The sequence below is a fragment of the Protopterus annectens genome, chromosome 1.part2 (genome assembly GCF_019279795.1).
Source record: "Protopterus annectens isolate FY-2018-M chromosome 1.part2, PAN1.0, whole genome shotgun sequence".
Taxonomy (NCBI): domain Eukaryota; kingdom Metazoa; phylum Chordata; order Ceratodontiformes; family Protopteridae; genus Protopterus; species Protopterus annectens.
This window is the reverse complement of record NC_056727.1, coordinates 178472817-178497629: the sequence shown is the minus strand read 5'-3', so window position 1 is coordinate 178497629 and position 24813 is coordinate 178472817. Positions and strand designations below refer to the sequence as shown.

The window sequence follows — 24813 nt, the reverse complement described above, 5'->3', positions numbered from 1 at the left end:
ATAGCACTTTTCGGAGGAATATGGGCTAACTTTTAGTTATGTACTTACCATAACTTCGGATGTATGGGATCCATCTCGCCTACATTCATAACTGATGGGTTCGGAGCCGATCCCTCGGCTCCGACTCGGCCACTATATAGTAGAACGAAGTCTCTAATTGGCTGGGCTACCCCTTATCCCAGAATGCACCACGCCTGCTTGCCCAGATCTTGTTTGTTCGCTTTTATATACCTACATCCAGGCACAGAAACATACCAACAACTGTAACAAACTAAAGTCCTTCAAGAGAAAAACTCAGTAAGTAGCAACATTTCCTCTAAGTCCAATGGGAAGGGGAAGGAGGGGAGTATGAATGTGGCGAGATGGATCCCATACATCCGGGTTATGGTAAGTACATAACTAAAAGATGTAATGGGATCCTATCTCGCCTACATTCATAACTGATGGGACAGCATCCCTAGCACCTAAATCCCGGTGGCTCATTGGAAAACACTCCTGAGAACTGTGGAACCAAAGGAAGCTCTACCTCGAGAAGCCACATCTATCTTGTAATGAGAAATAAAGGTGTGCGGAGAAGTCCAGGTAGCAGCCGCACAGATATCATCTATCGATAATTTGGAGTGAAAAGCTACAGAAGTAGCCATTGCCCTGGTAGAATGAGCCTTGACTGGGAATGGTAGCTCTTTGCCGGACTGTGAATAGATGAAGGAGATGCAATCTTTAATCCATTTGGCTATGGTGGTTTTAGCCACCGGTTGACCCAACCTATTTTCCGCAAAGGACACAAACAGCTGATCTGACTTTCGTGTCTGATTGGTCCTACTTAAATAAAAACGCAGTTGTCTGTGACCATCCAACTGATGGAAAATATATTCTGCGCTATTGGAGAATTTGGGAAAAAACACAGGGAACTCCAAGGATTGTTGAATGCATAAGGGGGATGCTACCTTGGGTAAGAAAGAGGGATTTAACTTGAGAGACACTCTGTCTTTGTGAAAAATCAAATAAGGGGGGTTAGAACAGAGAGCCTGAAGCTCTGAGACCCGCTTGGCAGAGGTTATTGCCACCAAAAGGCGGTTTTCCAAGATAGAAATTTTATATCACAAGTAGCTGCTGGTTCAAAGGGACGGGCAGTTAAAGAAGCTAGAACCATATTCAGATCCCAAGGGGGCACAGGATGGGCTATTGGGGGCCGAAGGAGCCACGCTCCTTTAAGGAAAGATTTGCAAAGCCTGTTTGCCATTAAGGAAGGCTCAAAGGAGACATGAAAATTAGAGATAGCCGCCAGTTGGACTTTAATTGTGGAAACTGAAGAGCCCAAATAAAACAAAGAAGCCAGGAATTCTAAAACCTAAGGTACTGGGGCGGTAAGGGGATCTATACCTCATTGCTGGGCCCAAATAGCAAACCTCTTCCACTTGCTGGAATACAGTTTAATAGTGGAAGGTTTGTGAGAAGAGGACAAAATGTGGATGACGTCTGTAGAAAGAGAGTTATCTCTGACTAAGGTTGGAAGTGGAGTAACCAGGCGGCCAACCTCAAGGACCTGAGGGTTGGATGAGACTGTCCCAACTGATGAGTTAACAGGTCGGGCACCATGTCCAGAAACCATGGGCCCTCCACCGCATACCTCAGAAGGAAGGGGAACCAAACCTGACGAGGCCAGTGTGGAGCGATCAAAATCATGTCGCTTCGTAGATAAATCGCCTTCTGTATCACCTTCGGGAGAAGGGGAACCGGAGGGAAGGCGTAAAGTAGACCGGGGGGGCAACTGTGAGCTAGAGCGTCCCTGGGAATCTGCCCCTGAGAGGGAGACAGAGTGAAGAACTCCCTGCATTTCGCATTGTGAGGGCTGGCGAACAAGTCGCAACAAGGGAGGCCCCACTTGGCGAAAATGTTTGCAGCCACCCTGTCGTTGAGGGACCATTCGTGGGGAAACAGGAGAGTCCTGCTCAGTCTGTCTGCAATCACATTGGATTTCCCCGGAATGTGTGTTGCCACTAGGAAACGCTGGGTAGAAATCGCCCAATGCCACACTCTCATGGCCTCTCGGCAAAGGGGGTAGGACCTGGTTCCGCCTTGCTTGTTTATGTACCAGACTACCGACATGTTGTCGGATAGGATCGCAATAGTACCCCGGGGAGGAACATGATGATGTGCTTGCAACACCAGTAGCACCGCTCTCATTTCCAGGATATTGATATGTAAGTGCTTTTCGTGAGCCTGACACGTACCTTGGAAAGACCTGTCCAGATAATGCCCCCCCACCCTATCTGGAAGGCGTCCGTGGTCACTGTGGCGACGGGAGGCTGAAGGGCAAAGGGTCGCCCCTGGTCCAGGTTGGACCGAAGCAGCCACCAACGTAGGTCCCAACGGCAACTTTCCGTAATCTGGACCAAATGGTTCAAGGGGAGATCCTGAAAGGACCATTGAACCGACAGTAGCCATTGCAGCACCCGCATGTGCAGCCTGGCTAAGGGGACTAGAAGAATAGTCGAGGCCATCGTGCCCAATAACTGCAGAATCAGTCTGGCCTGAACTCGTGACCTGGGTAACAAGGTTTGAACCTGCGACTGCAGGACCTGAATCCTTTCTACCGGCAAGAATGCCCGCATTCTTCTTGTGTCTAACTCTGCGCCTATAAAGGTAATATGCTGAGACGGCTGCAGCACAGATTTTCCCCAATTGAACGTGATTCCTAGTGAATGACCCAAAATGACTGTGGTCATAAGCGCCCGAACTAATAGATGCATGGTGGTGACAGTAAGGAGCCAGTCGTCTAGATAGGGAAACACTTGGAATCCTAGACTTCTCAAGTGAGCTGTCACTACTGCCAGGCACTTGGTGAACACCCTGGGGGCTGTGGTGAGACCAAGGGGCAGTGCTCGGAACTGGAAATGACTGGTTCCCAGGCGGAAGCGTAAGTGACTCCTGGACTCTTGACTTATCAGGATGTGATAGTAAGCGTCCTTGAGATCTATGGAGCACATCCAGACATCCTTCTCCAATAATGGGAGAATGGACTGAAGGGTGACCATTCGGAATTTGGATTTTTTTACAAAGCGATTCAATGATTTGAGGTCCAAAATGGGCCTCAAGTCCCCTGTCTTTTTTGGCACCAAAAATAGTCTTGAGTAAGTTCCTGATCCGATCTGGTCGGCGGGGACAGGCTGGATGACTCCTTTTCTTAGCAGCTTTGAGACCTCGACCGCTGCTTGATCCCGCTGACTGGGTGGCACATCCGGGATCTTCCTGATAGGAAGAGGGGGCTTTATGAAAGGGATGAGATAGCCTCCGGTTATGGTTCGGAGCACCCACTGATCCTTGGTGATAGATTCCCAAGCCTGTGGGTGTTCCGCAAAGCGACCCCCGACTGGCTCCGGAGATGCGCAGTTGGGCCACGTCTCAGGGACGGTGAGTGTAGGATGGACCACAAAAGGAATCGCGGTCTCCAGAGTTACGGGGGCCTCTGCCGCCTCTGGGGCGGCATCTTCCTGAATCCCCCCCCTGCCTCTAGAGGGGGGATCACTCGGTGGAGTAGGGAAAGACCTTTGAGATTTTTTGAACCACATTTTCCCTCCTCTCTGGGCCTTGGGGTAAGGTCTAGAGGGAGCGGAGAAACGGGCCCCCACGGCAGTCAAGGTCTTGCCCTCCTGCTCGCATCGAGTCAGTGTGTCCTTCACCTTGGGTCCAAACAGGGAGGACCCATCAAAGGGGGCGTCGGTGAAGGAAGACTTAAAGGCCTCCACAAAGGGACACAAGCGTAACCAGGCATGTCTTCTAAGAGCCACGCCTGTTCCCGCTGCTCTACTCGCCCCTTCGGCCGCATATGAGATGAGCTTCATGGACGAGTTGACTATCGAAGATAGGGTAGTCATCTGGGCGCCAACAGTTTGGGCTAACGCCTCAGGAAGATTACCCGTAAGAGACTCACCTAACTCTTTGAGGAGGTCCCTTTGGAGCCTGGTAAAATGACAAAGATAATTCAGCGACCGCAGGGTAAAAGCCGCTGAAGAAAGGGTACGCTTCCCGTACCTATCCATGCTCCTGGAATCTTTATTAGGAGGGTGAATAGACGTTGAAGCCTCTGCCACGTCCTGCTGAGTGGCAGATGCCACCACCATCGCATCTACTGCAACTCCTTTGGTCAAAATTCCTTTTGAGGAGGGGCTGAGAGGAACTTGTTAGGCCTGGCGGGCACCGGTTCCACAGAGTCAGGGTGTTCCCACACCCTTCGAGAAACTAAATCTAGCAATTCATCGAAGGGTGGAGACACCCAGGAGGCGGAGGGCTGGGCCGCAAAAGCCTTGAGGAAGACTGACTCCTCTGCGGAAGGGGTTTTGGACTGCCAATCGCCTCTCTGTCTCAGGATCTCGAGGATATCTGAGAATGAGACGTCATCCGAGGACGATTTTGGGGACCCCTCCGCATCATCGAGGTCAGTATCTGATGTGATAGACTCATCCTGGGAGTCAATGTGCGTCCTCTTGCACAATATTTTCCTTGGAGGTTCATCTGAAGCGGATTCAGAAGGACCTCCCGGGAGAAGGGAACCCCCCAAGGGGGTATCCTCAGGCCTTGGGGCCCCGCTGTCATGGGAATGAAGCACACCAGAAGCACCAGTTCCCAAGTCTAGAGACGGTGAGGTAGAGAGTTGCTGAGCTGGCAAGGACATGGCCAGCGCACTCCTCATGGCCTCAAAAGCAGGACCTCCAGACTCTACGGAGGACACCGGCTGAGAGACCACGACGGTACCGGGAATCCATGCGGCCGACGCTCCGAGGGGGAGACTAGGCACCGAAGCTACCAGTTCCAAAGAGTTCCCCTCGGCCACGACCGAGGAAGTCCCGGTACCGAACCCTGACGCCGAGGACAGAGTAGGAATGATGGTCGGAACCGAGAGGCTCCGAGGGAGTCTCGATTCCGACTGGACGACTCTGCTCCGCTCCACCATCACCGACTCCAACGGTTCCGAGGAGGTTGGAGGAGGAATCGGATGTGTCAAAGTGGGGACCGGCTCCGGAGCCGTGTGGGCTGGAGCCGAAACCATTTTTGCAAAAACCGGGGGCTGGAAAAGCCTCTGGATAACTCTGTCCAAATCTGAGTCAGACAACCTGGAGGATTTAGAGGAAATAGATGGGGCCGAGACGACTTCTCTCTCGGCTCCGATAGACCAGGGGACCGGCTCCGAAAAGGCAGCAACACTATCGGCACCGGATCCGGAACCGTATGTATAAGTATCGGCGCCGAAGGAGACTTCAGGGCCGAGGGGGGAGAGTCTGAGCTGCACACCTCCAACGGCTCCGAGACCAAAGGAGCCGAAGCAGATGATTCGCTTCTCGATCCCCCAACCTGCGGTTCCAACACCAATGGAGCCAAGGAAAGAGGTATCGAGGCAGACCCTTCCACCCGAGGCACCGAAGCCATTGGAGTCGAGGAAGAAGAGGTCGACCTATGCTTCTTGGAAGTCGGTTCTGACGGACTGGTCGGAGCCGACGACCTTTTCTTTTTAGAAGCTGGAGAGGAAGGAGAAGCCAAAGCTTCCTCAAAGGAGGGCTTAATAAGGCCCTTAATTATCAACTTATTTTTACGTTCTTGAAGGACCCTAGAGGAAAAAGCATGACAAACACTACATGTTTCCTGTAAATGTTTCGGTCCTAAACAATATACACAAACAGCATGACTATCAGTAATGGACATTTTGTAGTTACACTTAGTGCACTTTTTAAAACCAGACTTCTGCTCTTTCGACATCCTGTCACACCACTGTTTTACCACAACGAAAAAACAACCTTAAGTAGGGCACGAGCCCTTTTACTCTAACGGGACTGGCCCGAGATACAGCACACAAAAAACGGGCAGAAGCCCTCTAACTTAAACGGGCTTAACCCGATAAAAAAGAGAATGTACAGTAAGACAATTTCAGCACACACAAATAAGGGCAAGGGCCCTCTAACTTAAACGGGCCTTGCCCGGTAAATAGAAAAAAATACCAATCACACCAAAAAAGTTTACACACAGACGTAAAGCTGTTAAAACAGCTGTTTGTTAAATTTATGAAGAAACCCCTAGGTCAAAAGACCAAAAAGTAACCAAAAAACTACTTAGCTCCAGCCAAGTCGAGACCACGTCTAGCTTGAAAAGCGGCAAACGAGATCTGGGGAAGCAGGCGTGGTGCATTCTGGGATAAGGGGTAGCCCAGCCAATTAGAGACTTCGTTCTACTATATAGTGGCCGAGTCGGAGCCGAGGGATCGGCTCCAAACCCATCAGTTATGAATGCAGGCGAGATAGGATCCCATTACATACTAAAGAAATACTGAATCCTTGAAAAAATATGGGATTTAAATAAGCATTCAAGCATGACAGTGTTGGCTGCAAAATAATTGCTCACTTAGGTATGTGGTAAGGTTCAAGATCAAAGAATGAGTGTCCTTTTGAACCCAGTACTCCAATGTCCTTATAAGATGGAATTATTTCTACAATTAGACACATATATACTTTACAACATTTTTCATTTTAAGATCGCAACATCTAAAAATGAGAAATATGTACATATATACATAAAAAACAGTCCCTTGGCAGGTCTATTCAGCATGTCATACAAGTAGTATATGGCTACATTTTTTTCTTTAGATTTATATGCCTATGTCTTGCTGGAATAATCTATTGCTACCCAGGACACTGGCTAAAATGAAGCTGACTTCAGAAAATGAAAGAATTTTTTGAGGGTTTATTAAAGTGGTAACCTGGATTGGAGTGCTTCAAAACAAAGCTGCTGCTTATCAGCAGGCTCTGCATTAATTATGTAAACATCACTGCTGCTCTTTTTTTTACATCATCAAATATTGTCCCTTAATGACACAGTTTATTCTTAGGTCATTTTCATACCAGTACAACAAAAGCTAAAGTAATTAAAATAAACAACTGAAAACATAAAAGACTCACAGTCTCTTACAAAGGCTTTACTGCATATCTAGTTATTTCTTGCACTGAAAAATATACTTTAGTGACCATGCTTACAAATAATTAGATAAGTCACTGTGATAAAGCTTAGCTACTTTCAAGCAAAAGTATAAAATATTTGCTTAAGTTTTAAAAAATGAAGTAATGCATGCTACTGCTTAAACTACAAACTTCAGCAAAAGATTGTGAAATGCTTTGTAGCAGAAATGTTTACTAATACTCTTTCTATGAAATGTACACCTTCACTGCTGTATGTGTAAATTCTGTATACTAATACTGTAACATATGAACAACTGTAACAGTTTTCACCACTAAATGCTAATTACCTTTAATAATAGAAAATCACTGAAAGTAATACTATTACAGTTACCTTGCATGTAATAGACTATCACTGAAGGTAATACTATTACAGTTACCTTGCATTTCAAATCCATGTCATTAGTTCCACCTTTAAAACTTGCATGCTACCTGCACTCACAAAATATTAATTTAAAATACATATGATTCTAAAGTGCTCTGGAATGAATTTGGAGTCCAAGTATGTCTCTCTAATTAAATGTGTCTTGTCTGTTCTCTCTTAGTTTTTATAGTTTATAAAATGGTTTATTATCATGCACTCAACTCACTTGAGATGGAGTCCACCTTGTTGAGTCCCACATTGCAAACACCGCAATGTCAAAAACCTTTGCTTTTGCTGAAAAGATTTCAAGCTTGCAGAAACTAAAGCACTGTTTGGCAGGAAACGTAAATCTATATTTTTTGTCTGTGACAGAGCTGCCTTCTGTTTTACCTCCTATGTTTGCCTTCTTTTTTAAGAAATCTGCTTGGCCTGGTGTTTTTGTCATATGAGGGAGATAGACACTATCTGGGCTGCACATTTCGCATGTTTTTTTCATTGGTTAATTGTTTCTTGACTGATACATACTGAATTGCTGGTATTTGTCTTTTGCTGAAAAGATTTCAAGCTTGCAGAAACTAAAGCACTGCTGGGGATTCCCTGCTTGTGCCCAATCATGATCCCCTTTGCTGATGTGCTTTTTTTAAACCAGGTAATGCTTAAGCTGCCCACCCTACTGAAAATTGAGCTTAATAAGCTCCTCTCTCACTACACTGCTGTTGATGTATAATATTATTTATTTACCTTTCCTTTTGCTTGTATCAAAAAAGTGCATTTGGCCACTCATGGTCTGTTGTACTGATTTACTTGATCTGAATTACTTATCTATGTAGCTGTTGGATAAAGTAATGTATTTTTTTACACTCTAGCAAGCACCTGGTTTTACATAAAGAGGTCAGTGGATTTTCCATCTAGTGCACTGGGAAATAGTCTGGTCTGTTTAGGTTAGTGAAACACCTGAGACTTCTGCATATAGTTTTTTTTGGCTGAAGGGCTTACTAATCTGCTTATCTTGCTTTTAGTGCCTTAATAAATTCTGAATAATTCAGTGGCTCTTGGCTTACTTACACAAAGTACATTTACTGAATAATCATACTTTTATAAGCTATTTAAAGCACACTGCTGTAGCCGTATCTTCTAAGTTTGTTTGTGGTAGCATTTTGTATCTTCTGTTTGTGGTAGCATTTCACTCTGGACACTCCTTTACTTGCTTTTGCACTGGGAGGACTGGGGTTGTTCATTTGGTGGTGGTAGGTGTTTGCCTGGTCTGTTGAGTTGGGAAACGCACAAAAGGGCTCTAAGTAGTTTTTGCACTTTTCATATATACTGTGACTGTACTTCAGCAGTTTTAAAAAAACTGTACTGTCTGCTGCTGCTTTAAGTAGTTATTTGCACTGTATTACATTGTATCTGTTTGTTGTAGGGCTCCTGTAGGTAGTTTATGTGGTCTTATTACACTTAGACTCCAAACCAGCTACTCTACATTAAGGTGTTCTTCTACACCCTTATGGCAGAAGTGTGCTGATCTACTGCATTTAACTTGTTTGAAAGCATTAATTGGTACCTTTCTGACAGTTTTCTGTCTGTGCCTCCTTCAATATCTGCACTTGTTTTGCATGGTATATTACTTAGATAGCATAGACTAGATCCGGACTTGCTGAATCTAGCCTGCTTTTCATACACTTGACCTCATATCCAGCCATTTTACATTAAGAGGGTCTCCCCTGCAACCTTGTAGCAGAAGAGTGCGGATATAGCCCTGTCTGAGCTGGGGATTGTTGCAGGAAGTACCATTGTAGGATTTACTATTGGCAGACTAGTTTAAAACTGTTTAATTTCACCTGTATATAAATCTCAATTAACTGGAGCTGCTCTGTGTTTGGCATCCTTTGCCAGAGGTCTAGAGTGTTTCTGCTTGTATCCAAGCCATCCAAAGCAAAGAACAAGAAAATACGTTGATGTTGAGCTTTATCTGCACTTGTCAACTGCATTTAACTGTTTTACTGCATTCATTGGTGCCTTTTTGACTGTTTTTTGTCTGCGTCTGCTTCATTATCCGTACATGTTTTGTACTGTAATATTGCTTAGACAGTACAGACTAGATCCAGACTTACAGAATCTAAACTGCTTTTGATACACTTGAACTCAAATCCAGCCATTTTATATTAAGAAGGGCTCCCCTGCATCCTTGTTGCAGAAGAGTGTGGATATAGCCTTGTATGAGCTGGGGATTGCTGGATGAAGGATAATTGTGTGATTTCCTATTGGCATACCAGTTTAAAACTGTTTAATTTCACCTGTATACAGGTCTCATGTTTACATGTAGTTGCGCATCGCACAACAGGGGTTAGCGGTGCCCTGTACAGTAGCAAACTCCTACAAACTATTTTTTCCCCAGACGTTTGTCAGTTGAACCCTCCCAAGTTTTCCTGCTACACTGCGGGCAACTCAGCTGAGCACTGAGCAGCATCACCACACTCCTTCACTCCTAATAATCAACAAAATAAGCCCCCCTGTTTAGTTAGCTGAGTTAGTCCTAGAGCAAAAGCTAATCCAACTTGCCCATTCCCCAACTTGTACTTACGGTTTAACCTGCTGCAATGGACAGCCATTCTCCCAGCATTTCACTGGCTAGACTGATGGACATTGGCATCCTAGGGCAATGTAGTAATTGCCTCATGTATACTGGCAACTACCTGCTCCTAAAGCAAACAAATACAGTATGTGAGAGATGTAACTATACAATGAAGCTGGAATCAATCCTCTCATGTAACAATAAACAAGACATCAAACAGGTTGTCAGCACACACACCTCTCCTTTCACACAAGACAAGGTCAAGTCACAGAGACCCACCTACGCGGAGGTACTCACTCAGAGCCTACCAAAAGACCAGAGACCTCCCAAACAGATCACACATACTGGAAAACAAACAGACCCCACTTCACATAACAACACACATACAAGTGACTGAACAAATAAGTCCCTAGAGCAAATACCTCAAAACCTAATGTCCTGGTCATACGTTATTCCATAGTGAGAAACACAGATGCCCCCCTCACCAGGATGGACAAGGATAAAGTCACGGTTAGCTGCCTGTCAGGTGCCAGGATCTGTCAAATCACACATGCACTCAAGTCACTCAACAACAATTACCATTATGACTCTGTCATAGTACATGTTGGAGAGAATGACTTGAGATGTACCTCTGTGGACTACATGAAGAGAGACATGATTGACCTCTCACAGTATATGTCCTAGGGATGTATGTCCCTAGCACTAAGTAACATTTTACCTTCACCCAGGATGATGCCGCAATGCAGACAAAAAATGACCGACTTCAACAATTGCCTTAGATTCAGGTGTCGATCCAGTATCTGCCAGCCTGGGAAGACATGGTCGACAAACGAACCTGCTATGCCAGAGATGGTCTTCACCTGTCTCCTCTTTGCTTTTGGATAATGGCAAAGGCATTTGCCTCCCCCATAGTTCCTTTTTTAAGCAATGTCAAAACAAAAAAATTCCCCGATGTAAAGAAATCCACTTGAGACAAACTCAAGGTTATACTGCTTAATGCTAGGAGCCTCAAAGAAAACTGCCCTTCCTGAACGCACTCCTCACCTTGGAAGATGCTGATGTCTGTGCAGTCACTGAGACTTGGTTCAAGGCCACAGAGAGCACTCTGGCCATACAAAGCTACAATGCCTTCCATGCATTCAGACCCCAAAACAAGAACCAAAGGTGGTGGTGTATCCATCTTCATTAAATCCAGTACAACTCTCTAGAGCTACTCCAGGTACAATTAAATATAAGTAAAACGCCCTCCCACATCATCACTAGCTACAGGTCCCCAACCATGAACCAAGAGAAACACACAGACTACCTGGACTTGCTAGAATTACTCCCTGTACAGTCAAAAACTTTGGTCATGGGAGATTTCAACTATCCTTCCATATACTGGGCAACATACATGAGCAGAAATGCAATCACCCTGAGGTTCCTGGATTTTGTTAATTCAAATGCTCTGGAACAGCTAGTCTGCACCCCTACAAGGGGCCCAAATGTCCTGGACTTGGTACTCACCAACATGGGGGGGGGGTCACTGCACTACCCCCCTGTGTGTTGCCCTCCCTGGTGAGGTCAGAAGATAAATCTGTCTTGTTTGAAGTAAAGATCACCTCCACAGGAGCAAACAAACTGAAACATTTCTCCAAAGCAAACTTTAGCCTACTTAGCTAGGGTATAAAAAGTTTCAACGCCCCTGCTAACACAGCCAACAATGACTTCTATGGAGAGGAGTACACAAATCCCTTGTATACACATTTAAACAACTGCATAGACTCGACTGTACCTGTCAGGATCAAAACCAAGTCCTCACAAAGAAACAGGCCACCCTGGTGGAATGCAATTATAAAGTATATATAACAAAAGGAAGAAACTGTTATCAAAGAACAAGAGGGAACTTGCTTACTAGAGGAAGAATACCCTTCACAGCTTGAACAAGCAAATAGGATATCTTGTAAAGTCCTTGAAAGCCAATTAGGAGGCTAAATTAGCATCTCTAGCTAAAGACAATCGTATGGCTTTCTTTAGTTATGTCCGAAATCTTAAAGGGAATGCCCAGTTAAGTGCTGAACTTATTGTGGACAATAGGACTCACAATGAACCAGAAAAAATTGCCAACCAGCTGGTGGACAGCTTTGGTGCAAATTTTACCCCCTTCTCCCACCAGATACACCCCAAAGCATCACTGTCACCAGTCCACTACCTACCATCTCCAAAGAGCGGGCCATATCCACCCTCTCCAAGGCCAAAAACACAGCCTCTATGGGACCAGATAACATCCCAGGCTGCTTACTAAACAATCTAAATCTAGACCTAGTGGAACCATTTGGCACTCTCTTCAACCATAGCCTGAGCACTGGCTTTCTTCCAATATAGTGGAGAACAGCAAAAGTAATCCCCTTACACAAAGGGGTCGAACAACAGACTGAAAACTATAGACCCATAAGCCTAACCAGCTTTATCTGCAAGATCATGGAAAGAATCATCATGGACTTTATCTATAAGGGCATAGGTGCTGGGCCCTCTACTACTAAAAAAGTGCATCATTATCCCCTTTAGCAAAGAAATGGTCCTTGCAAATTACATTATAATAGGACCCCCCCCCCCCCCAAGCTCAAACACAGTGGTGACAGACTTGGGAAACTCAGGTTGAGAGCAATTTAAACTTCGATCACCATGTCTCCACAGTGCTGAGGAAAGCCTTCTACGCTGCACATCTCATAAATAAGGGCATCCCACCCAAGGCTAAGGAGGTTCTAACTCCTCTATACTCAATCCTCACTAGACCACTAATTGAGTACAATGCTCCCTTTTGTAGACACCTGCAACATCTGGAGAGACCACAGAGGTTTCCAACCAAGAAAACTGAGGACCTCCAAAACATGACCTACACTGAAAGGTTAAAGGCCCTGTCTCAGTACTCTGTATCATATAGGCTGCTGACAGGTAGCCTGTGCCTGGCCTACAGAGCGATCTCTGACAGTGCCCTAATGGAAATGTTGCATTCCTGCAAATCAAATCAAGAGTCACTCGCTCTACGGATCTCAACCTAGCCTGTGACATAAACAGAACATGTTGGAGAGACAGACATGTCTTTCAGAGATTGCTGTTCCTCTGGAATAAACTCCCACTTCACATGAAGCAGAGCTCCTCAATGACCCTATTTAAGCGTAACCTTGACAATTTGATGGAAGACTGTAAACTCACCCCAGGGATGACACCTATGTCCCTCATGGACAAGGGTAGTCAGTGCTAATCACTGATTCTCTTTGCTAACAATAACTATCTAACCATGGTCAACTAGGGAAAAAGGGTATTATATGGCTAGGCTTGTTAAGGCCCTAGGGCCACTAGCCTAGTAAACTATGAACTTATGAACCGGTATTAATGACTGTCCAGCCTTGCCCCCTTCTGGATCCATTGTAACACTTGCTCCTGGGTCCAGAGTGGTAGGGTTTCAAGGTTCAGTATTTGTGTCAGGTATACCAGAATTCGGCATTACAACTTTCACAGAATGGTTTCTTGCACACCTGGACTTGACTGCCTGTGAGTAGAGTATGTCATATTTTCCCTATGTTCTTCACAATAAAGGAAGAGAATTTTGGTCACATAATGCTTGCTATGGAGTGGAAAGTTTATTCTGCAAAGTTCTACTGGAAAGAATGGTGGCTGTAAACACAGATTTACAAAAATATTTTGAAACCTGGGATGCTCTGGTGGAATGAGACTTAGGCTTAACAAAGAAATTCCTTTCAGGAAGTATGCAAAGGATACACAGAGAACTATCTGGATACAGTCACTTTGGAAACAGATCTGGCAAGTTGTGTTTTGGAAAGGGAAACAAAAGACCTGTTGCTTTCCATAAATATTTGGATCTGTCCAAACAGAATCCTATCTGTCTATGAACATCCAAACAATGAAGCAAATATTTCCCTTGTTACTGAAATTTGGAAAGAAAACATTTGAATGAATTGGCTGATTTAAATTAGACTCAGAAGCAACCTTAAGCAGAAAGGAAGGATTGGTCATCATTTTTATGAAACACCAGATAAGGAGTAACAGAGGAAATGTTTGAAGCTCAGGTACCCTCTAGTTGATATAACAGCTACAAGAAAGAGAAATTTCTAAATCAAAAACTTTAAGGACACCATTGCTGCTGGTTCAAAAGGAGGTCTGGTGAGAAAATGTAAAACCAGACTAGGGTCCCAAGGAGGAACCAGGTCACAAATGGGAGGAAGTAATAAGAAGGTACCTCAAATGTGTGGACATAAGAAGGTGCTGGTCAAAAAAGCCTTGGAGAGATTAAGAACCACTACAGGTGTATTATCCATACCAATGTGAGAGTTGGAAATGGAGGCAACTTAACTTTAATGGTAGAATAACTTAATATCAGAATGAAAAAGACCACACAAAAATCCCAAATAAAATCTAAAGGTATAAAAAAGGGATCTAAGCCTTTGGAAAAGGCACAAATGGAAAACCTGTTCAACTTACTAGCAAAAAACCTTTCTGGAAAAAGGCTTCTAGGTGGAAGAAAGGATGTGAATAACTGTCAGAGAGCTTGGGATCCCCGGCCATCATCAAAATTGGAGAAACCATGCAGTTAGTTTGTTGGAGTGAAGGTTTGGATAAAAAAGGCCTGAAGGATGGGAAAACAGACCCGAAACAGGATCCAGAACCCAGAACAGGTGTAGTAGGTGAGGCCAAAGGAAGAAGAACCAAACTTGTCGGGGCCAAAATGGGAGAAGGAAGATGACAGTCAGTCTGCAATGGGCTGCTTTCTAAAGAAATTTAATTACGAGTAGAATCTGGGATAGATATAAAGTAGACCCAGAGGCCCAAATATGAAACACATTGTCCCTTGGTGACTATCCTACTGGCAGGATCAGGGTATAGAAACTGCTGCATTTCGTGTTAGACAGTAAAGCAAATAGGTTGCAGCAAGAGGAGCCCCAGCAGCTGAAAATACACTCTACACTCTCCAGATTCAGGGAACAGTCATGAGGCAGAAGACTGTCTGCTAAGATGCTGGACTTTCTTGGGATATGTGTTGCGATCAAAAACAATTGAAAGGACATCGCCTATTGCACAGGGGATAGGGCAGCGTTCCTCCTTGTTTGTTCAGGTACCAAAACATAGTCATCTTGTTTGTTCAGGTACTACACCATAGACATATTGTCAAGTTTGCATGGCAATTACACCCTTGGGGAGAAGGTCCTGAAAGGCCTGCAATGTTAGGAGGACTTCCTCATCTCCAAGATTTGGTGTGAAGATGAACTGAGAATGTGTGCCCTGGATTGTTTGCCCTCAAAGTGACCTCCACCCCAGAAAGAAAATGTCCACGGTCACTATGGCCTGAGGATGGAAAGAACAAAAAAAGATGGCCTGCCGTGACAGGAGAATACTCCAGTCACCATTAAATGTGGTGCAGACATACCTTTGTTAGCGAAACTGGAAAGTTCATAGGATGAGTCAGATAAGATTACTGTAGAGCCAGAGTCAACTGCAGTACCTTTATGTGGGACCTCACTAATGGAATTAGACAAAAAGTGGTGCCATATGTCCAAGGAGACTAGGAAATACAACTGGTGGTGGTTTGTAAACCTGCAGGAAATGAGACGTTTGTAAATGAAAAGAATTTAGTCTCAATGCTGGCAGTTTGGCTAAGTGGTGACTGTATCCAAATGGCAACATATAAATTCCAGTACTTGAACAGGTTCCAGGCTGGACTTTTTTGCAATTCGCTGTTATGTCCAAGGAGAGACACAGCTGAAGCAAGGAATCTCTCATATTGATTAGAGATGCCTTTGGGAAGCAGTTAGGAAGCATTTATCCAGGTAGGGAAATACCTGGAACACATGCAGCCTGAGACAGGATGCCACTACTGCCATGCATTTGGTGAACACCCGAGAGCTGTGGAGAGACCAAAGGGCAAAGCTTGAAACTGATAATGACTGGCTCCCAGTCAAAAGTGCAAGAACCTCCTTGAAAGCATCGCTATCTTTATGGGATGATAGGTATCCTTGTGGCCTAATGAGCACATCCAGTCTTTCTTCCTTGACCAGGAAGAATGGACTGTGCCATCACCATCTGTAATTTGGTCTGCTTGACGAAGTGGTTTAACTTACTGAGATCCAAAATGGGTTTGACGTCCTTGTTTTCCTTGGGTACTAAAATGAATCTTGAATAGCCACAGAACTTCACTGAGCTGGTGCGACCTCTTGGATGACTCTGCTGAGAAGCAGTTTTTGGATTTCCACTGCTGCCTCCCTTGGATGATTGGGTGGCACATCAAGAAGGGATTTTTGGGTGCCCTTTGGATTGAACAAAAAGGGAACTGTATAGTCTCTGGACATGACTGTCAACACCCATGTGTCTAATGTGATGGCCTCCCAAGAGTTTGGGTGGAGAGCCAAATGCTCCCTGAATCCCTCCAGAGTATAGTAGTCAGGCAATCCTTCATGTGGGCTAAAAGGGTCTCCCTGAGAAAGATCACCTGAAGCCCTGTCTCTGCAGAGTGCCCTGCCCAGTTGGTGTCATCCACCACTGCCACTGGGGGAACCATCACTAGATGTGTCTTGAAAAAGCTGCTGTGACTAGCAAAAAAAAAATGCTGCTTTCCAGCTTTCCAATTCCTAGAGGTGAGAGGTGGAAAGGAAAACTCCAAAAGGAGACAGCATTTTCTTGTCATGCTCTCAACTAGTCTGAGTCTCTCTGAACTTTGGTTCAAAAACTGAAGAACTTGAAGAACTATTAGATGGAGCATTAACAAAGGATGCCTTGAAGCAGTCGGCAAAAAGTACAGTTTTGTACCTACCATAAATGTAGATGTTCGAGTGCTAATACAGCTGCAGTCATAACAGATGGGTTTTCCTGCCGTCAGGCGGGTCCTCGGTCGGCCGAATTCAAAAGTCTAGGCCCGGCGTCGGTTGTCGTCGCTTCTTCTCTGACGTCAGTGCGAAAGGGGTATAAAAGAACCAGCCAACGCCATTTTCTTCAGTTTTTCTTGCCCCAGATGTCAGGTGCCCCCAGAAGGAAGGCAATACATAAATTTATGTAATAATGAAATGCAGTATAATCAAAAAACAGTAGTTGCAAGCAAATACACCATAAAAGAATACCCCAATCAGGTTGTATGAGGAGGTGTTAGCCATTAGGCCTGTCCCAAGAGGGGAAGGAGGGAGGGAAACCTGGACTGCAGCTGTATTAGCACTCGAACATCTACATTTATGGTAGGTACAAAACTGTACTATGTTCATCGTGCATACAGCTGCAGTCATAACAGATGGGTAGAATCCCAAAGCTAAAAAAGGGGTGGTAGGCACTAGGTAGAACCTGGAGGAGCTAGGATGCCCTGCAAGACTGCAGTGGCAAAGCCTGCTCTAGATCTGGAGTATAATGGTAGGTGATAGTGCTTGGAGAAAGTATGTACAGAACTCCAAGTGGCAGCTTCCAAAATATCTTTGGTAGGAACCCCCCTGAGGAAAGCTGAAGAGGTAGCTGTGGCCCTTGTGGAGTGAAATCTGATGCCTGCAGGTACAGTTTTACCATGAAAAGAGTAACAAAAGCGTATGCAGTGGGCTATCCATTTTGAGATTGTCTGTTTGGAAATAGGCTTCCCTTGAGCTCCTGTAGCATAAGACACAAAGAGTTGCTCTGATTTGCCTGTGAATGTCCAAGGAATGTAGTAGTCTCTCCCCTTTGTTTTGAGGATTAGGGTAAAAGGTAGGTAAGTGGATAGCCTGATTCAAGGCTACCCTGGATACTACCTTTGGCATAAAGGAAGGATTGGTCCGTAAGGAAACTCTGTCCTGATGGAAAATGATGAAAGGCTGCACAGCCATGAGGGCTTGTAGTTCCGAAACCCTGCGAGCTGAGGTGATAGCCAGCAGGAAGGCTGTTTTCCAGGACAAATATTGCAGTTCTGTTGAAGCAGCTGGCTCAAAAGGAGGCAAGGTCAGTTTTTCTAGAATTAAATTGAGGTCCCAAGCAGGTACTGGTTGTTTCCTTGGGGGTTTTATATTCTTAGCCCCTCTGAGGAATTGTCTAAAGAGGGGGTGAGAAAATAAAGGAGGATCAGTGTTGTATTCTGCAGAAATGGCTGAGGCATGGATTTTGATGGAGGAGAATGAAAGTCCACTGCTTAGCAACTCAGCTAGGTACTGTAATATTTGAGGTAAATTCAGTATTCCAGGATTCTGGCCCTTTTTCTCATTCCAGGCACAAAAACGTTTCCATTTTACGGAGTAGGCTTTTCTAGTAGAAGGTCTTCTGGCCTCCAAGATGACGTCCTGCACCTCCTTGGAGAGTAGGGTCTGTTGTGATTTTAAGGAATCTTCCATGCGGCTAGATTGAGTGTTTTCAGCTGACTGTGAAGAGTTTTGAAGTTGTGCTGAGTCAGTAGAAGAGGCATTAGAGGCAGGATCCATGGTGGTGAATGCGTCAGGCTCCTCAGGAGTGGGTACCAGTGTTGTCTTGGCCGGTCTGGAGCAATGAGAATCAGCTTTGGTCTGTCTGCTCTGGTTTTTAATAGAACTTTGGGCAGCAGAGGAAGAGGTGGAAAGGCATAAACTGTCATTGTTGTCCAACTGAAAGACAGTGCGTCCACTTTCCAGGCCTGTGGATGAAAGGTCCTTGAGCAGAATTTTGCCAATTGGCGATTTCTGTGGGAGGCAAAGAGATCTATGTCTGGCCTTCCCCATGCTTGAATTATCTTTGTAAAAACTTGAGGATGTAACTTCCATTCGTGTGGGTCTGTCATATTTCTGCTTAGGTTGTCTACCAGTGTGTTTTCCTTGTCTGGCAGGTACTGTGCTTGAAGTTCAATTTGTAATTCCAGAGCCATGTTCCAAAGAGACATGGCTAGCCTGCATAGGGGGTATGAATTGGTTCCTCCCTGTTTGTTTATGTACCACATTACTGTGGTGTTGTCTGTCCTTATCAATAGCTGGCCTGGATACAGTAGGTCTTTGAAAGCTATAATAGCATTTATTACTGCTAGCATTTCCTTTTGATTGATGTGTGGGTGCTTTTCTTTTTGGGACCATATGCCCTGAATGCACCGATCTGTCATGTGCGCCCCCCAGGCGTAGTCCGAGGCGTCTGTTGTGATGACTTGATTTGCTTGAGGCTTGCAGAATGGGAGACCTGTGTTTCTTTGGCATGCTTGAGCCCACCACAGAAATTCCTTTTGAAGACATGGAATCAGTGGTATTATTGTTTCCAAACTGTGGCTGTGTTGAGACCATAGGTTTTTTAGGTACCATTGAAGTTTCCTCATATGCAGCTTTGCACATGGGATTAGTAGGATGCAAGATGCCATGAATCCCAGAGCCTGCAGGATTTTCCTTGCAGTCAGCCTGGTGAAAGTTGCCAGTTTTCTGAAGTATTGAGTTAGATGCCCTTGTTTCTCTGGCGTGAAGTAGGCCATCTGGGTGTTGGTATCCAAGCTGGCACCCAGGAAAATTATTGGTTGAGAGGGTATTAGCCTTGATTTCTTTTGGTTGACTGTGTATCCCAGAGAATTCAACAACATTATTACAAACGCCAGATGTTTCAGAAGTATGTGCTTGCTGTCCGCTTGGATCAGGCAGTCGTCCAAATAGGGGTATATTTGTATCCCTTGAAGTCTGCAGTAGGCAATTACTGACGCCAGGCATTTCTTGAACACTCTGGGCGCAGTAGATAAGCCAAAGGGCAATGCAGAGAATTGATAATGTGTTGAACCTGCAAGAAATCTAAGGTATCTTCTGCAATCTTGTCTGATTGGGACATGCAGGTATGCCTCCTTGAGGTCCAATGTTACCAGCCAAGACTCCTTGCCCAGCATGGGAAGAAGCTGCTGTAATGTGAGCATCTTGAATTTTGGCACGAGTAAAAATGTGTTTAGGATGGATAGGTCCAAAATAGGTCTCCAATCTTTGCCCTTCCTTGGTACCAGGAATAGTCTGGAATAAAAACCTTGACCCTGTTCTTGTGCAGGTACCTCTTGAATAGCTTTCATGTCCATGAGATCTGAAATTTGTTTTTGCACCTCTGCCCTTTGATTGTGTGGCAGGTTTGGCATGCCTCTCATTTTTGGAAGGGTGTGAAAGTGGAATCTGTAGCCTCTGTCTATAATGTCCAGGATCCATTTGTCTTTGGTGACAATATGCCAATTTTTTGAAAATAATGCCAGTTTTCCGCCTAAAGGTGCTGCCATTTGAGCCTTGCTTGGCATGCAAAGGGGAAAGTCATTTGTTCTGCTTTCTGAATGGCTGTGAACTATCCTCACCACCTCTTTGAGTAGGTGCTTGCCATTGTCTGCCTCTAAATGATCCTTGAGATTGCCCTCTACCCCTTGGGCGCCTGTATCTACCTCTTTGGGGTCTGTCCGTGGCTGGAAAGGACCAATTTTCTGAAGGCCAATTTCTACTGAAACGTGGAGGTTGAACCTGTAGGAAATCTTTCACTGTTTGCATTGATTTTGCCTTTTCCTCCATTTTCTTTAATACCTCCTCAGCTTTAACACCAAACAATACATCTTTTTGCAGAGGTGCATCTAGTAATTTAGCTTTGACATGATCTGGTAAGGTTTGCTCTTTGAGCCAAGCATGTCTACGTATGACTGATCCTGTAATAGCAGCTCTACATGAGGCCTCTAAAGCATCAAAACCACATTGCAAGGTATGTTTACCCACTTGTTCTGCACTATGTAACAAATCCTGCAACTCCTTCAAGTCTGGTTGTTCAGGCTGTGACATTTTGCTTTTCAACTGTGATAACAGAAACTGTTGGTACTTTAACATATGGAACTGACAGTTTAATGCCCGCATGGTTAAGGTGGCCGAGGTGTATACCTTTTTCCCCCACCTTTCTAAAGCTCTGGAATCTCTCTCTGAAGGTAATGGATTTTTAGCAGTGGAGGCCTTAATTCCCTTGGGACCCTGTGAAATAGTTTCTGGGTCAGCTGCATGGCTTTTGTATAAGAATTGGTGTGAATCAGGAACCTGGTAATACCTGTCAGGCTTGACTGGAGCTGGAGGTAAAGAATCTGGGTTTAGGCAGGCCTCCGAATACACATCATCTAGTATGTCTAAGACAGGAGGTATAGCCAGAGGCCTGTGTTGAGGGAGCAAGAGGAAATCCCTAAGCCTTTTCTTGGAGTCTGAGTACTCTTTGCCTTCCCAGTGGAAGTGTTCCCTTAAGGTATGTAAGGTTTCCCCAAAAGAGTAATCCTCAGGGGGGGAGACAGAGGGAATGGACTCCTCTGCGTCAGAATCTTCAAAAGGGGAGTATGAATGTTCCTGGTCTTCAGAATGTTCTGAAATAATGGAGGCCTAGTCCGAGGAAGGGGATTCTTCCTCCACTCTGGGCCTTTTGTCCGGGGGGGGGGGTTGAGAACCCCTGATAAGAGTAATTCAATCCTCAGCCATTTTGAGCATCTGCTTTTTAGGCATGGGGCCTTGCGAGGGGCCCTGAGGAGCTTGTCTTTTAGTATGCATGGCTGCTTTAGACTTAGTGAAAGCCTTGATGGAAAAAGAAGAGGAAGGCCTGAAGACACCTTGAGAAGTGGCAGGCCTGTCTAAACTCTGAGTTTCACCGCCAAGAGTGGCTTCGGTATTTGTAGTCGGGGTGTGGGCCGAAGAGCCTGTGACCTCGGGCACAGAAGACACCGCCAATGAAGTGTCATCGGTAGTCAGGGGCTGCATAGGTGCCTCGCTGAGAACCAGACCACCTGTAGTCAGCTTTGGCGTGGTGTCGGTAGAAGTCGCGGACCTCGTATGTCGGTCCTTATCTTTGCGTCTTTTACTCAAAACTGGAGTCGGAGTATCTGACGACATAATGTAATTAAACTTTTTGCCAAAATAGTGTTGGGCGAACTCCGCCCGACACTTAATAGTGCGTCTGTTGAATGTAGCACAAAAACGACAGGCCGAGACGTCGTGGTCTGGGCCTAAGCAAGGAATGCAGAGGGAATGAAAATCCTTATGCGGTATTTGCTTCCCACATGAAATGCAATTATTAACTTTGTCTGACATCGGTCTAAGGCAAGAAAAGTTTCCCCAACGGGGTACTTAGATTTCAAGAAGACTTCGGTTGAAAAATATTCGTAATCTCAGGAGCTGGCCGACCGGCACTTGCGAACTGCTTCTGCTTCGGGCACTGCGCGGCAAGAAAGACTGAAGAAAATGGTGTCGGCTGGTTCTTTTATACCCCTGTCGCACTGACGTCAGGGAAGAAGCGACGACAACCGACGCCGGACCTAGACTTTGGAATTCGGCCGACCGAGGACCCGCCTGACGGCAGGAAAACCCATCTGTTATGACTGCAGCTGTATGCATGATGAACATCTGCACAAGTGCATCCATGTGTGATGATGCATGGGAATACCACTGCTTGCTGCATGAGACATTCCATTGACCGCTTTAAAAAACAGCCTCAGGGAAAAAATTTGATACAGATCTAGAACACCTGGAGGCTGCTGAGTCTTAATGACCTTTCAGACTTTAACAATAAAGTCTTGATGAAGCCTTGTTAAATTGGCAACATAAATCAGTGCACATAATGCAAAGCTGGTTGAAAAGTGGATGGACCACAGAACTTTCCTTGGAGATGCCCTTTTTTGTGGGTGCCGCAACCACAATGGTGTCCACCACCAGACACTTGCTCTAGTGGGGTCTATCTTTGGGATGGACCAAAATTTTATTAGTTTTCTTGAGGGCTGGTTCCACCATGTCAGATTCTCTCCAAGCCCTCAGACAGACACCAAGCCCACAATGGCATCTGTAGAGGGGACCACCTGGGACATGGATAGGAATGAGCCAAATCATCATCAACCCCCCTTTTCCCATTTAGAGGTTCATAGGTAGGTACTAGGCTATCTGCCCGAAGGCATTTATAAGCCTACCCAGAATGTTGGCTTTCGCCGACCCCTTAGATTAGTTCCCTGTGCCTCTGTCCAGCAGAGCCATTGAAGTGATCCCTGGGGTAAACTTTCTGTTTCCCATCCACTCGTCAAGGTTTCTCTTGAAGAGTGTTAGCGAGGAGCTCTGCCTAATGTAGCCTGGAATCTTGTTCCAAAGCATGGGAAGTCTCTGGGACAGGAATCTATCCCTCCAGCATGTCTTATTTATTGTTGTGGTGAGGTTTAGATCCCTAGTGCGTGTGGCTCGAGGGGATGTGGTTTTCTTTAGGTGGAGTATGTCCATCAATTCTGAGTTGGACATGGCCTTGTATTGTCAGGCAGAGAGCACCTCTGAGAAGGTGGTATGCAACCGAGTACAGCTGGAGTTTCTTCAGTCGAGCTGCATAGGGCATCTGTTTGAGGCGAGCGATCCTCTTGGTGAGGTACTTCTGTGGTCGTTCCAGCTGTTGCAGGTGTCTTGTAAGGTACATCCCAAATGGGGTGTTGTACTCTATGATGGGTCTGATGAGTGATGAGTAGAGAGGCACAATGACCTCTTTTGATCTGGATGCAAACCCTTTTGTAATTAGGTGGGCCACATAGAAGGATTTTCTAACCACTTTGGCAATGTGATTATCAAAGGAGGGATTACTATCTACTTGGGTCCCCAGATCCCTTATTACGTCTTCTGTATTTAGGAGACTAACACTTATGTGGTAGTTTGTGGGTAATTTGTTTTTTCCAAAGGGGATGACTATGCACTTTTTGGCATTTAGCTTGAGGCCATGATTTTGATACCAGGTATCCATCTCAGTGAGACCCTTTTGGAGGATGTCTGTGTCAGCCGGAGAGTCAATTATAGCCCCTAGTTTGCAGTCGTCTGCGAACTTGGTCAGCCATAGTCCTCCTGTGCTTGCCTGTACCTCTGAGAAGTATATGCCGAACAGGAGGGGTCCTAGGACTGAGCCCTGGGGAACGGCATTTGTAAGTGGTTTAGAGTCGACCTAGCTCCCGCAACTCTCACCATGTGGGTTCTGTCTGAGAGCCAGTTGGCAACCCATCTTGTGACGTAGGGGTTTATGTTCAGGCTGGTGAGCTTGTCTATAATACCAGAATGGGGAATGGTGTTGAAGGCCTTTGCGAGGTCTAGATAGGCTGTGTGTATCACCTTTCCCTCATCTATAGCCTTGGTAACCGTCTCAAAGAAGTCCACCAGGTTTAGGAGGCATGATCTGCCCTTAAAGCCGAACGGGGTAGGGTCCAGTGTTTGGAGGTTCCCAATGTCTCTGTTAATGAGTTCCATGATGATGCGCTCCATAGCCTTGTAGACCAAGCTAGTCAGGCTTATAGGGCGATAGTTCCCGGGGTCTGTTGTGGCTCCACCTTTGTGGAGCAGAATAACCGTTGCTGTGCGCCACTCTATGGGTACTTAGCCTATGGAGAGTCTGAGTTTGAACAGTGTGTTTAGGTGAGGGGTTAGTTTGTGTTTGAGCTCATGTAGGATGCAGCCTGGGACACCATCCGGTCCCAGTGATGCTGTGTTTTTGGCTTTGGAGAGGGCTGTTTTAACCTGAGTGTCTGTGATTTCAGGGACTCTACATTCTTCTGGTATGGTTATGGGCCCTTTTGGGGGTGAGAGGAGGGTGAAGTTTGCACTGAACCTGTCTGCCAGGATGTTGGTGATATCGGTCGGTTCAGGGTATTTTGTGCCATTCTGCACTAACTCTGTGGTTATCTTTGGAGTCCTTGGCAATTTTTCTTTCGAAGCTCGCCTTGGATGATTTTATGAGGGATCGTAGTTTCTTGTTGATACTGATCAGGGATGTCTTCCCTTCTTGGGATTTTATTCTTTTCTGTACTAGTTTCCTCCTTCTATTGTATAGCTTGTTTATGGCAGGGGTCCACCAGACTGGTTTCCTTTTCTTGGAGGAGTGAGTCTTGTTTTTACTTGGGATAGCATGACCCATGCATTCTTGTAGGTGCCCGTAGAATTCATTAGTAA

General features: G+C 45.4%; 1 protein-coding gene across 1 annotated transcript in view; it reads right to left on the bottom strand.

Moving 5' to 3' along the window:
- FLVCR1 (FLVCR heme transporter 1) overlaps positions 1-24813 on the bottom strand; it is a 927801-nt gene that overhangs the window by 52167 nt on the left and 850821 nt on the right. The window lies entirely within an intron of this gene.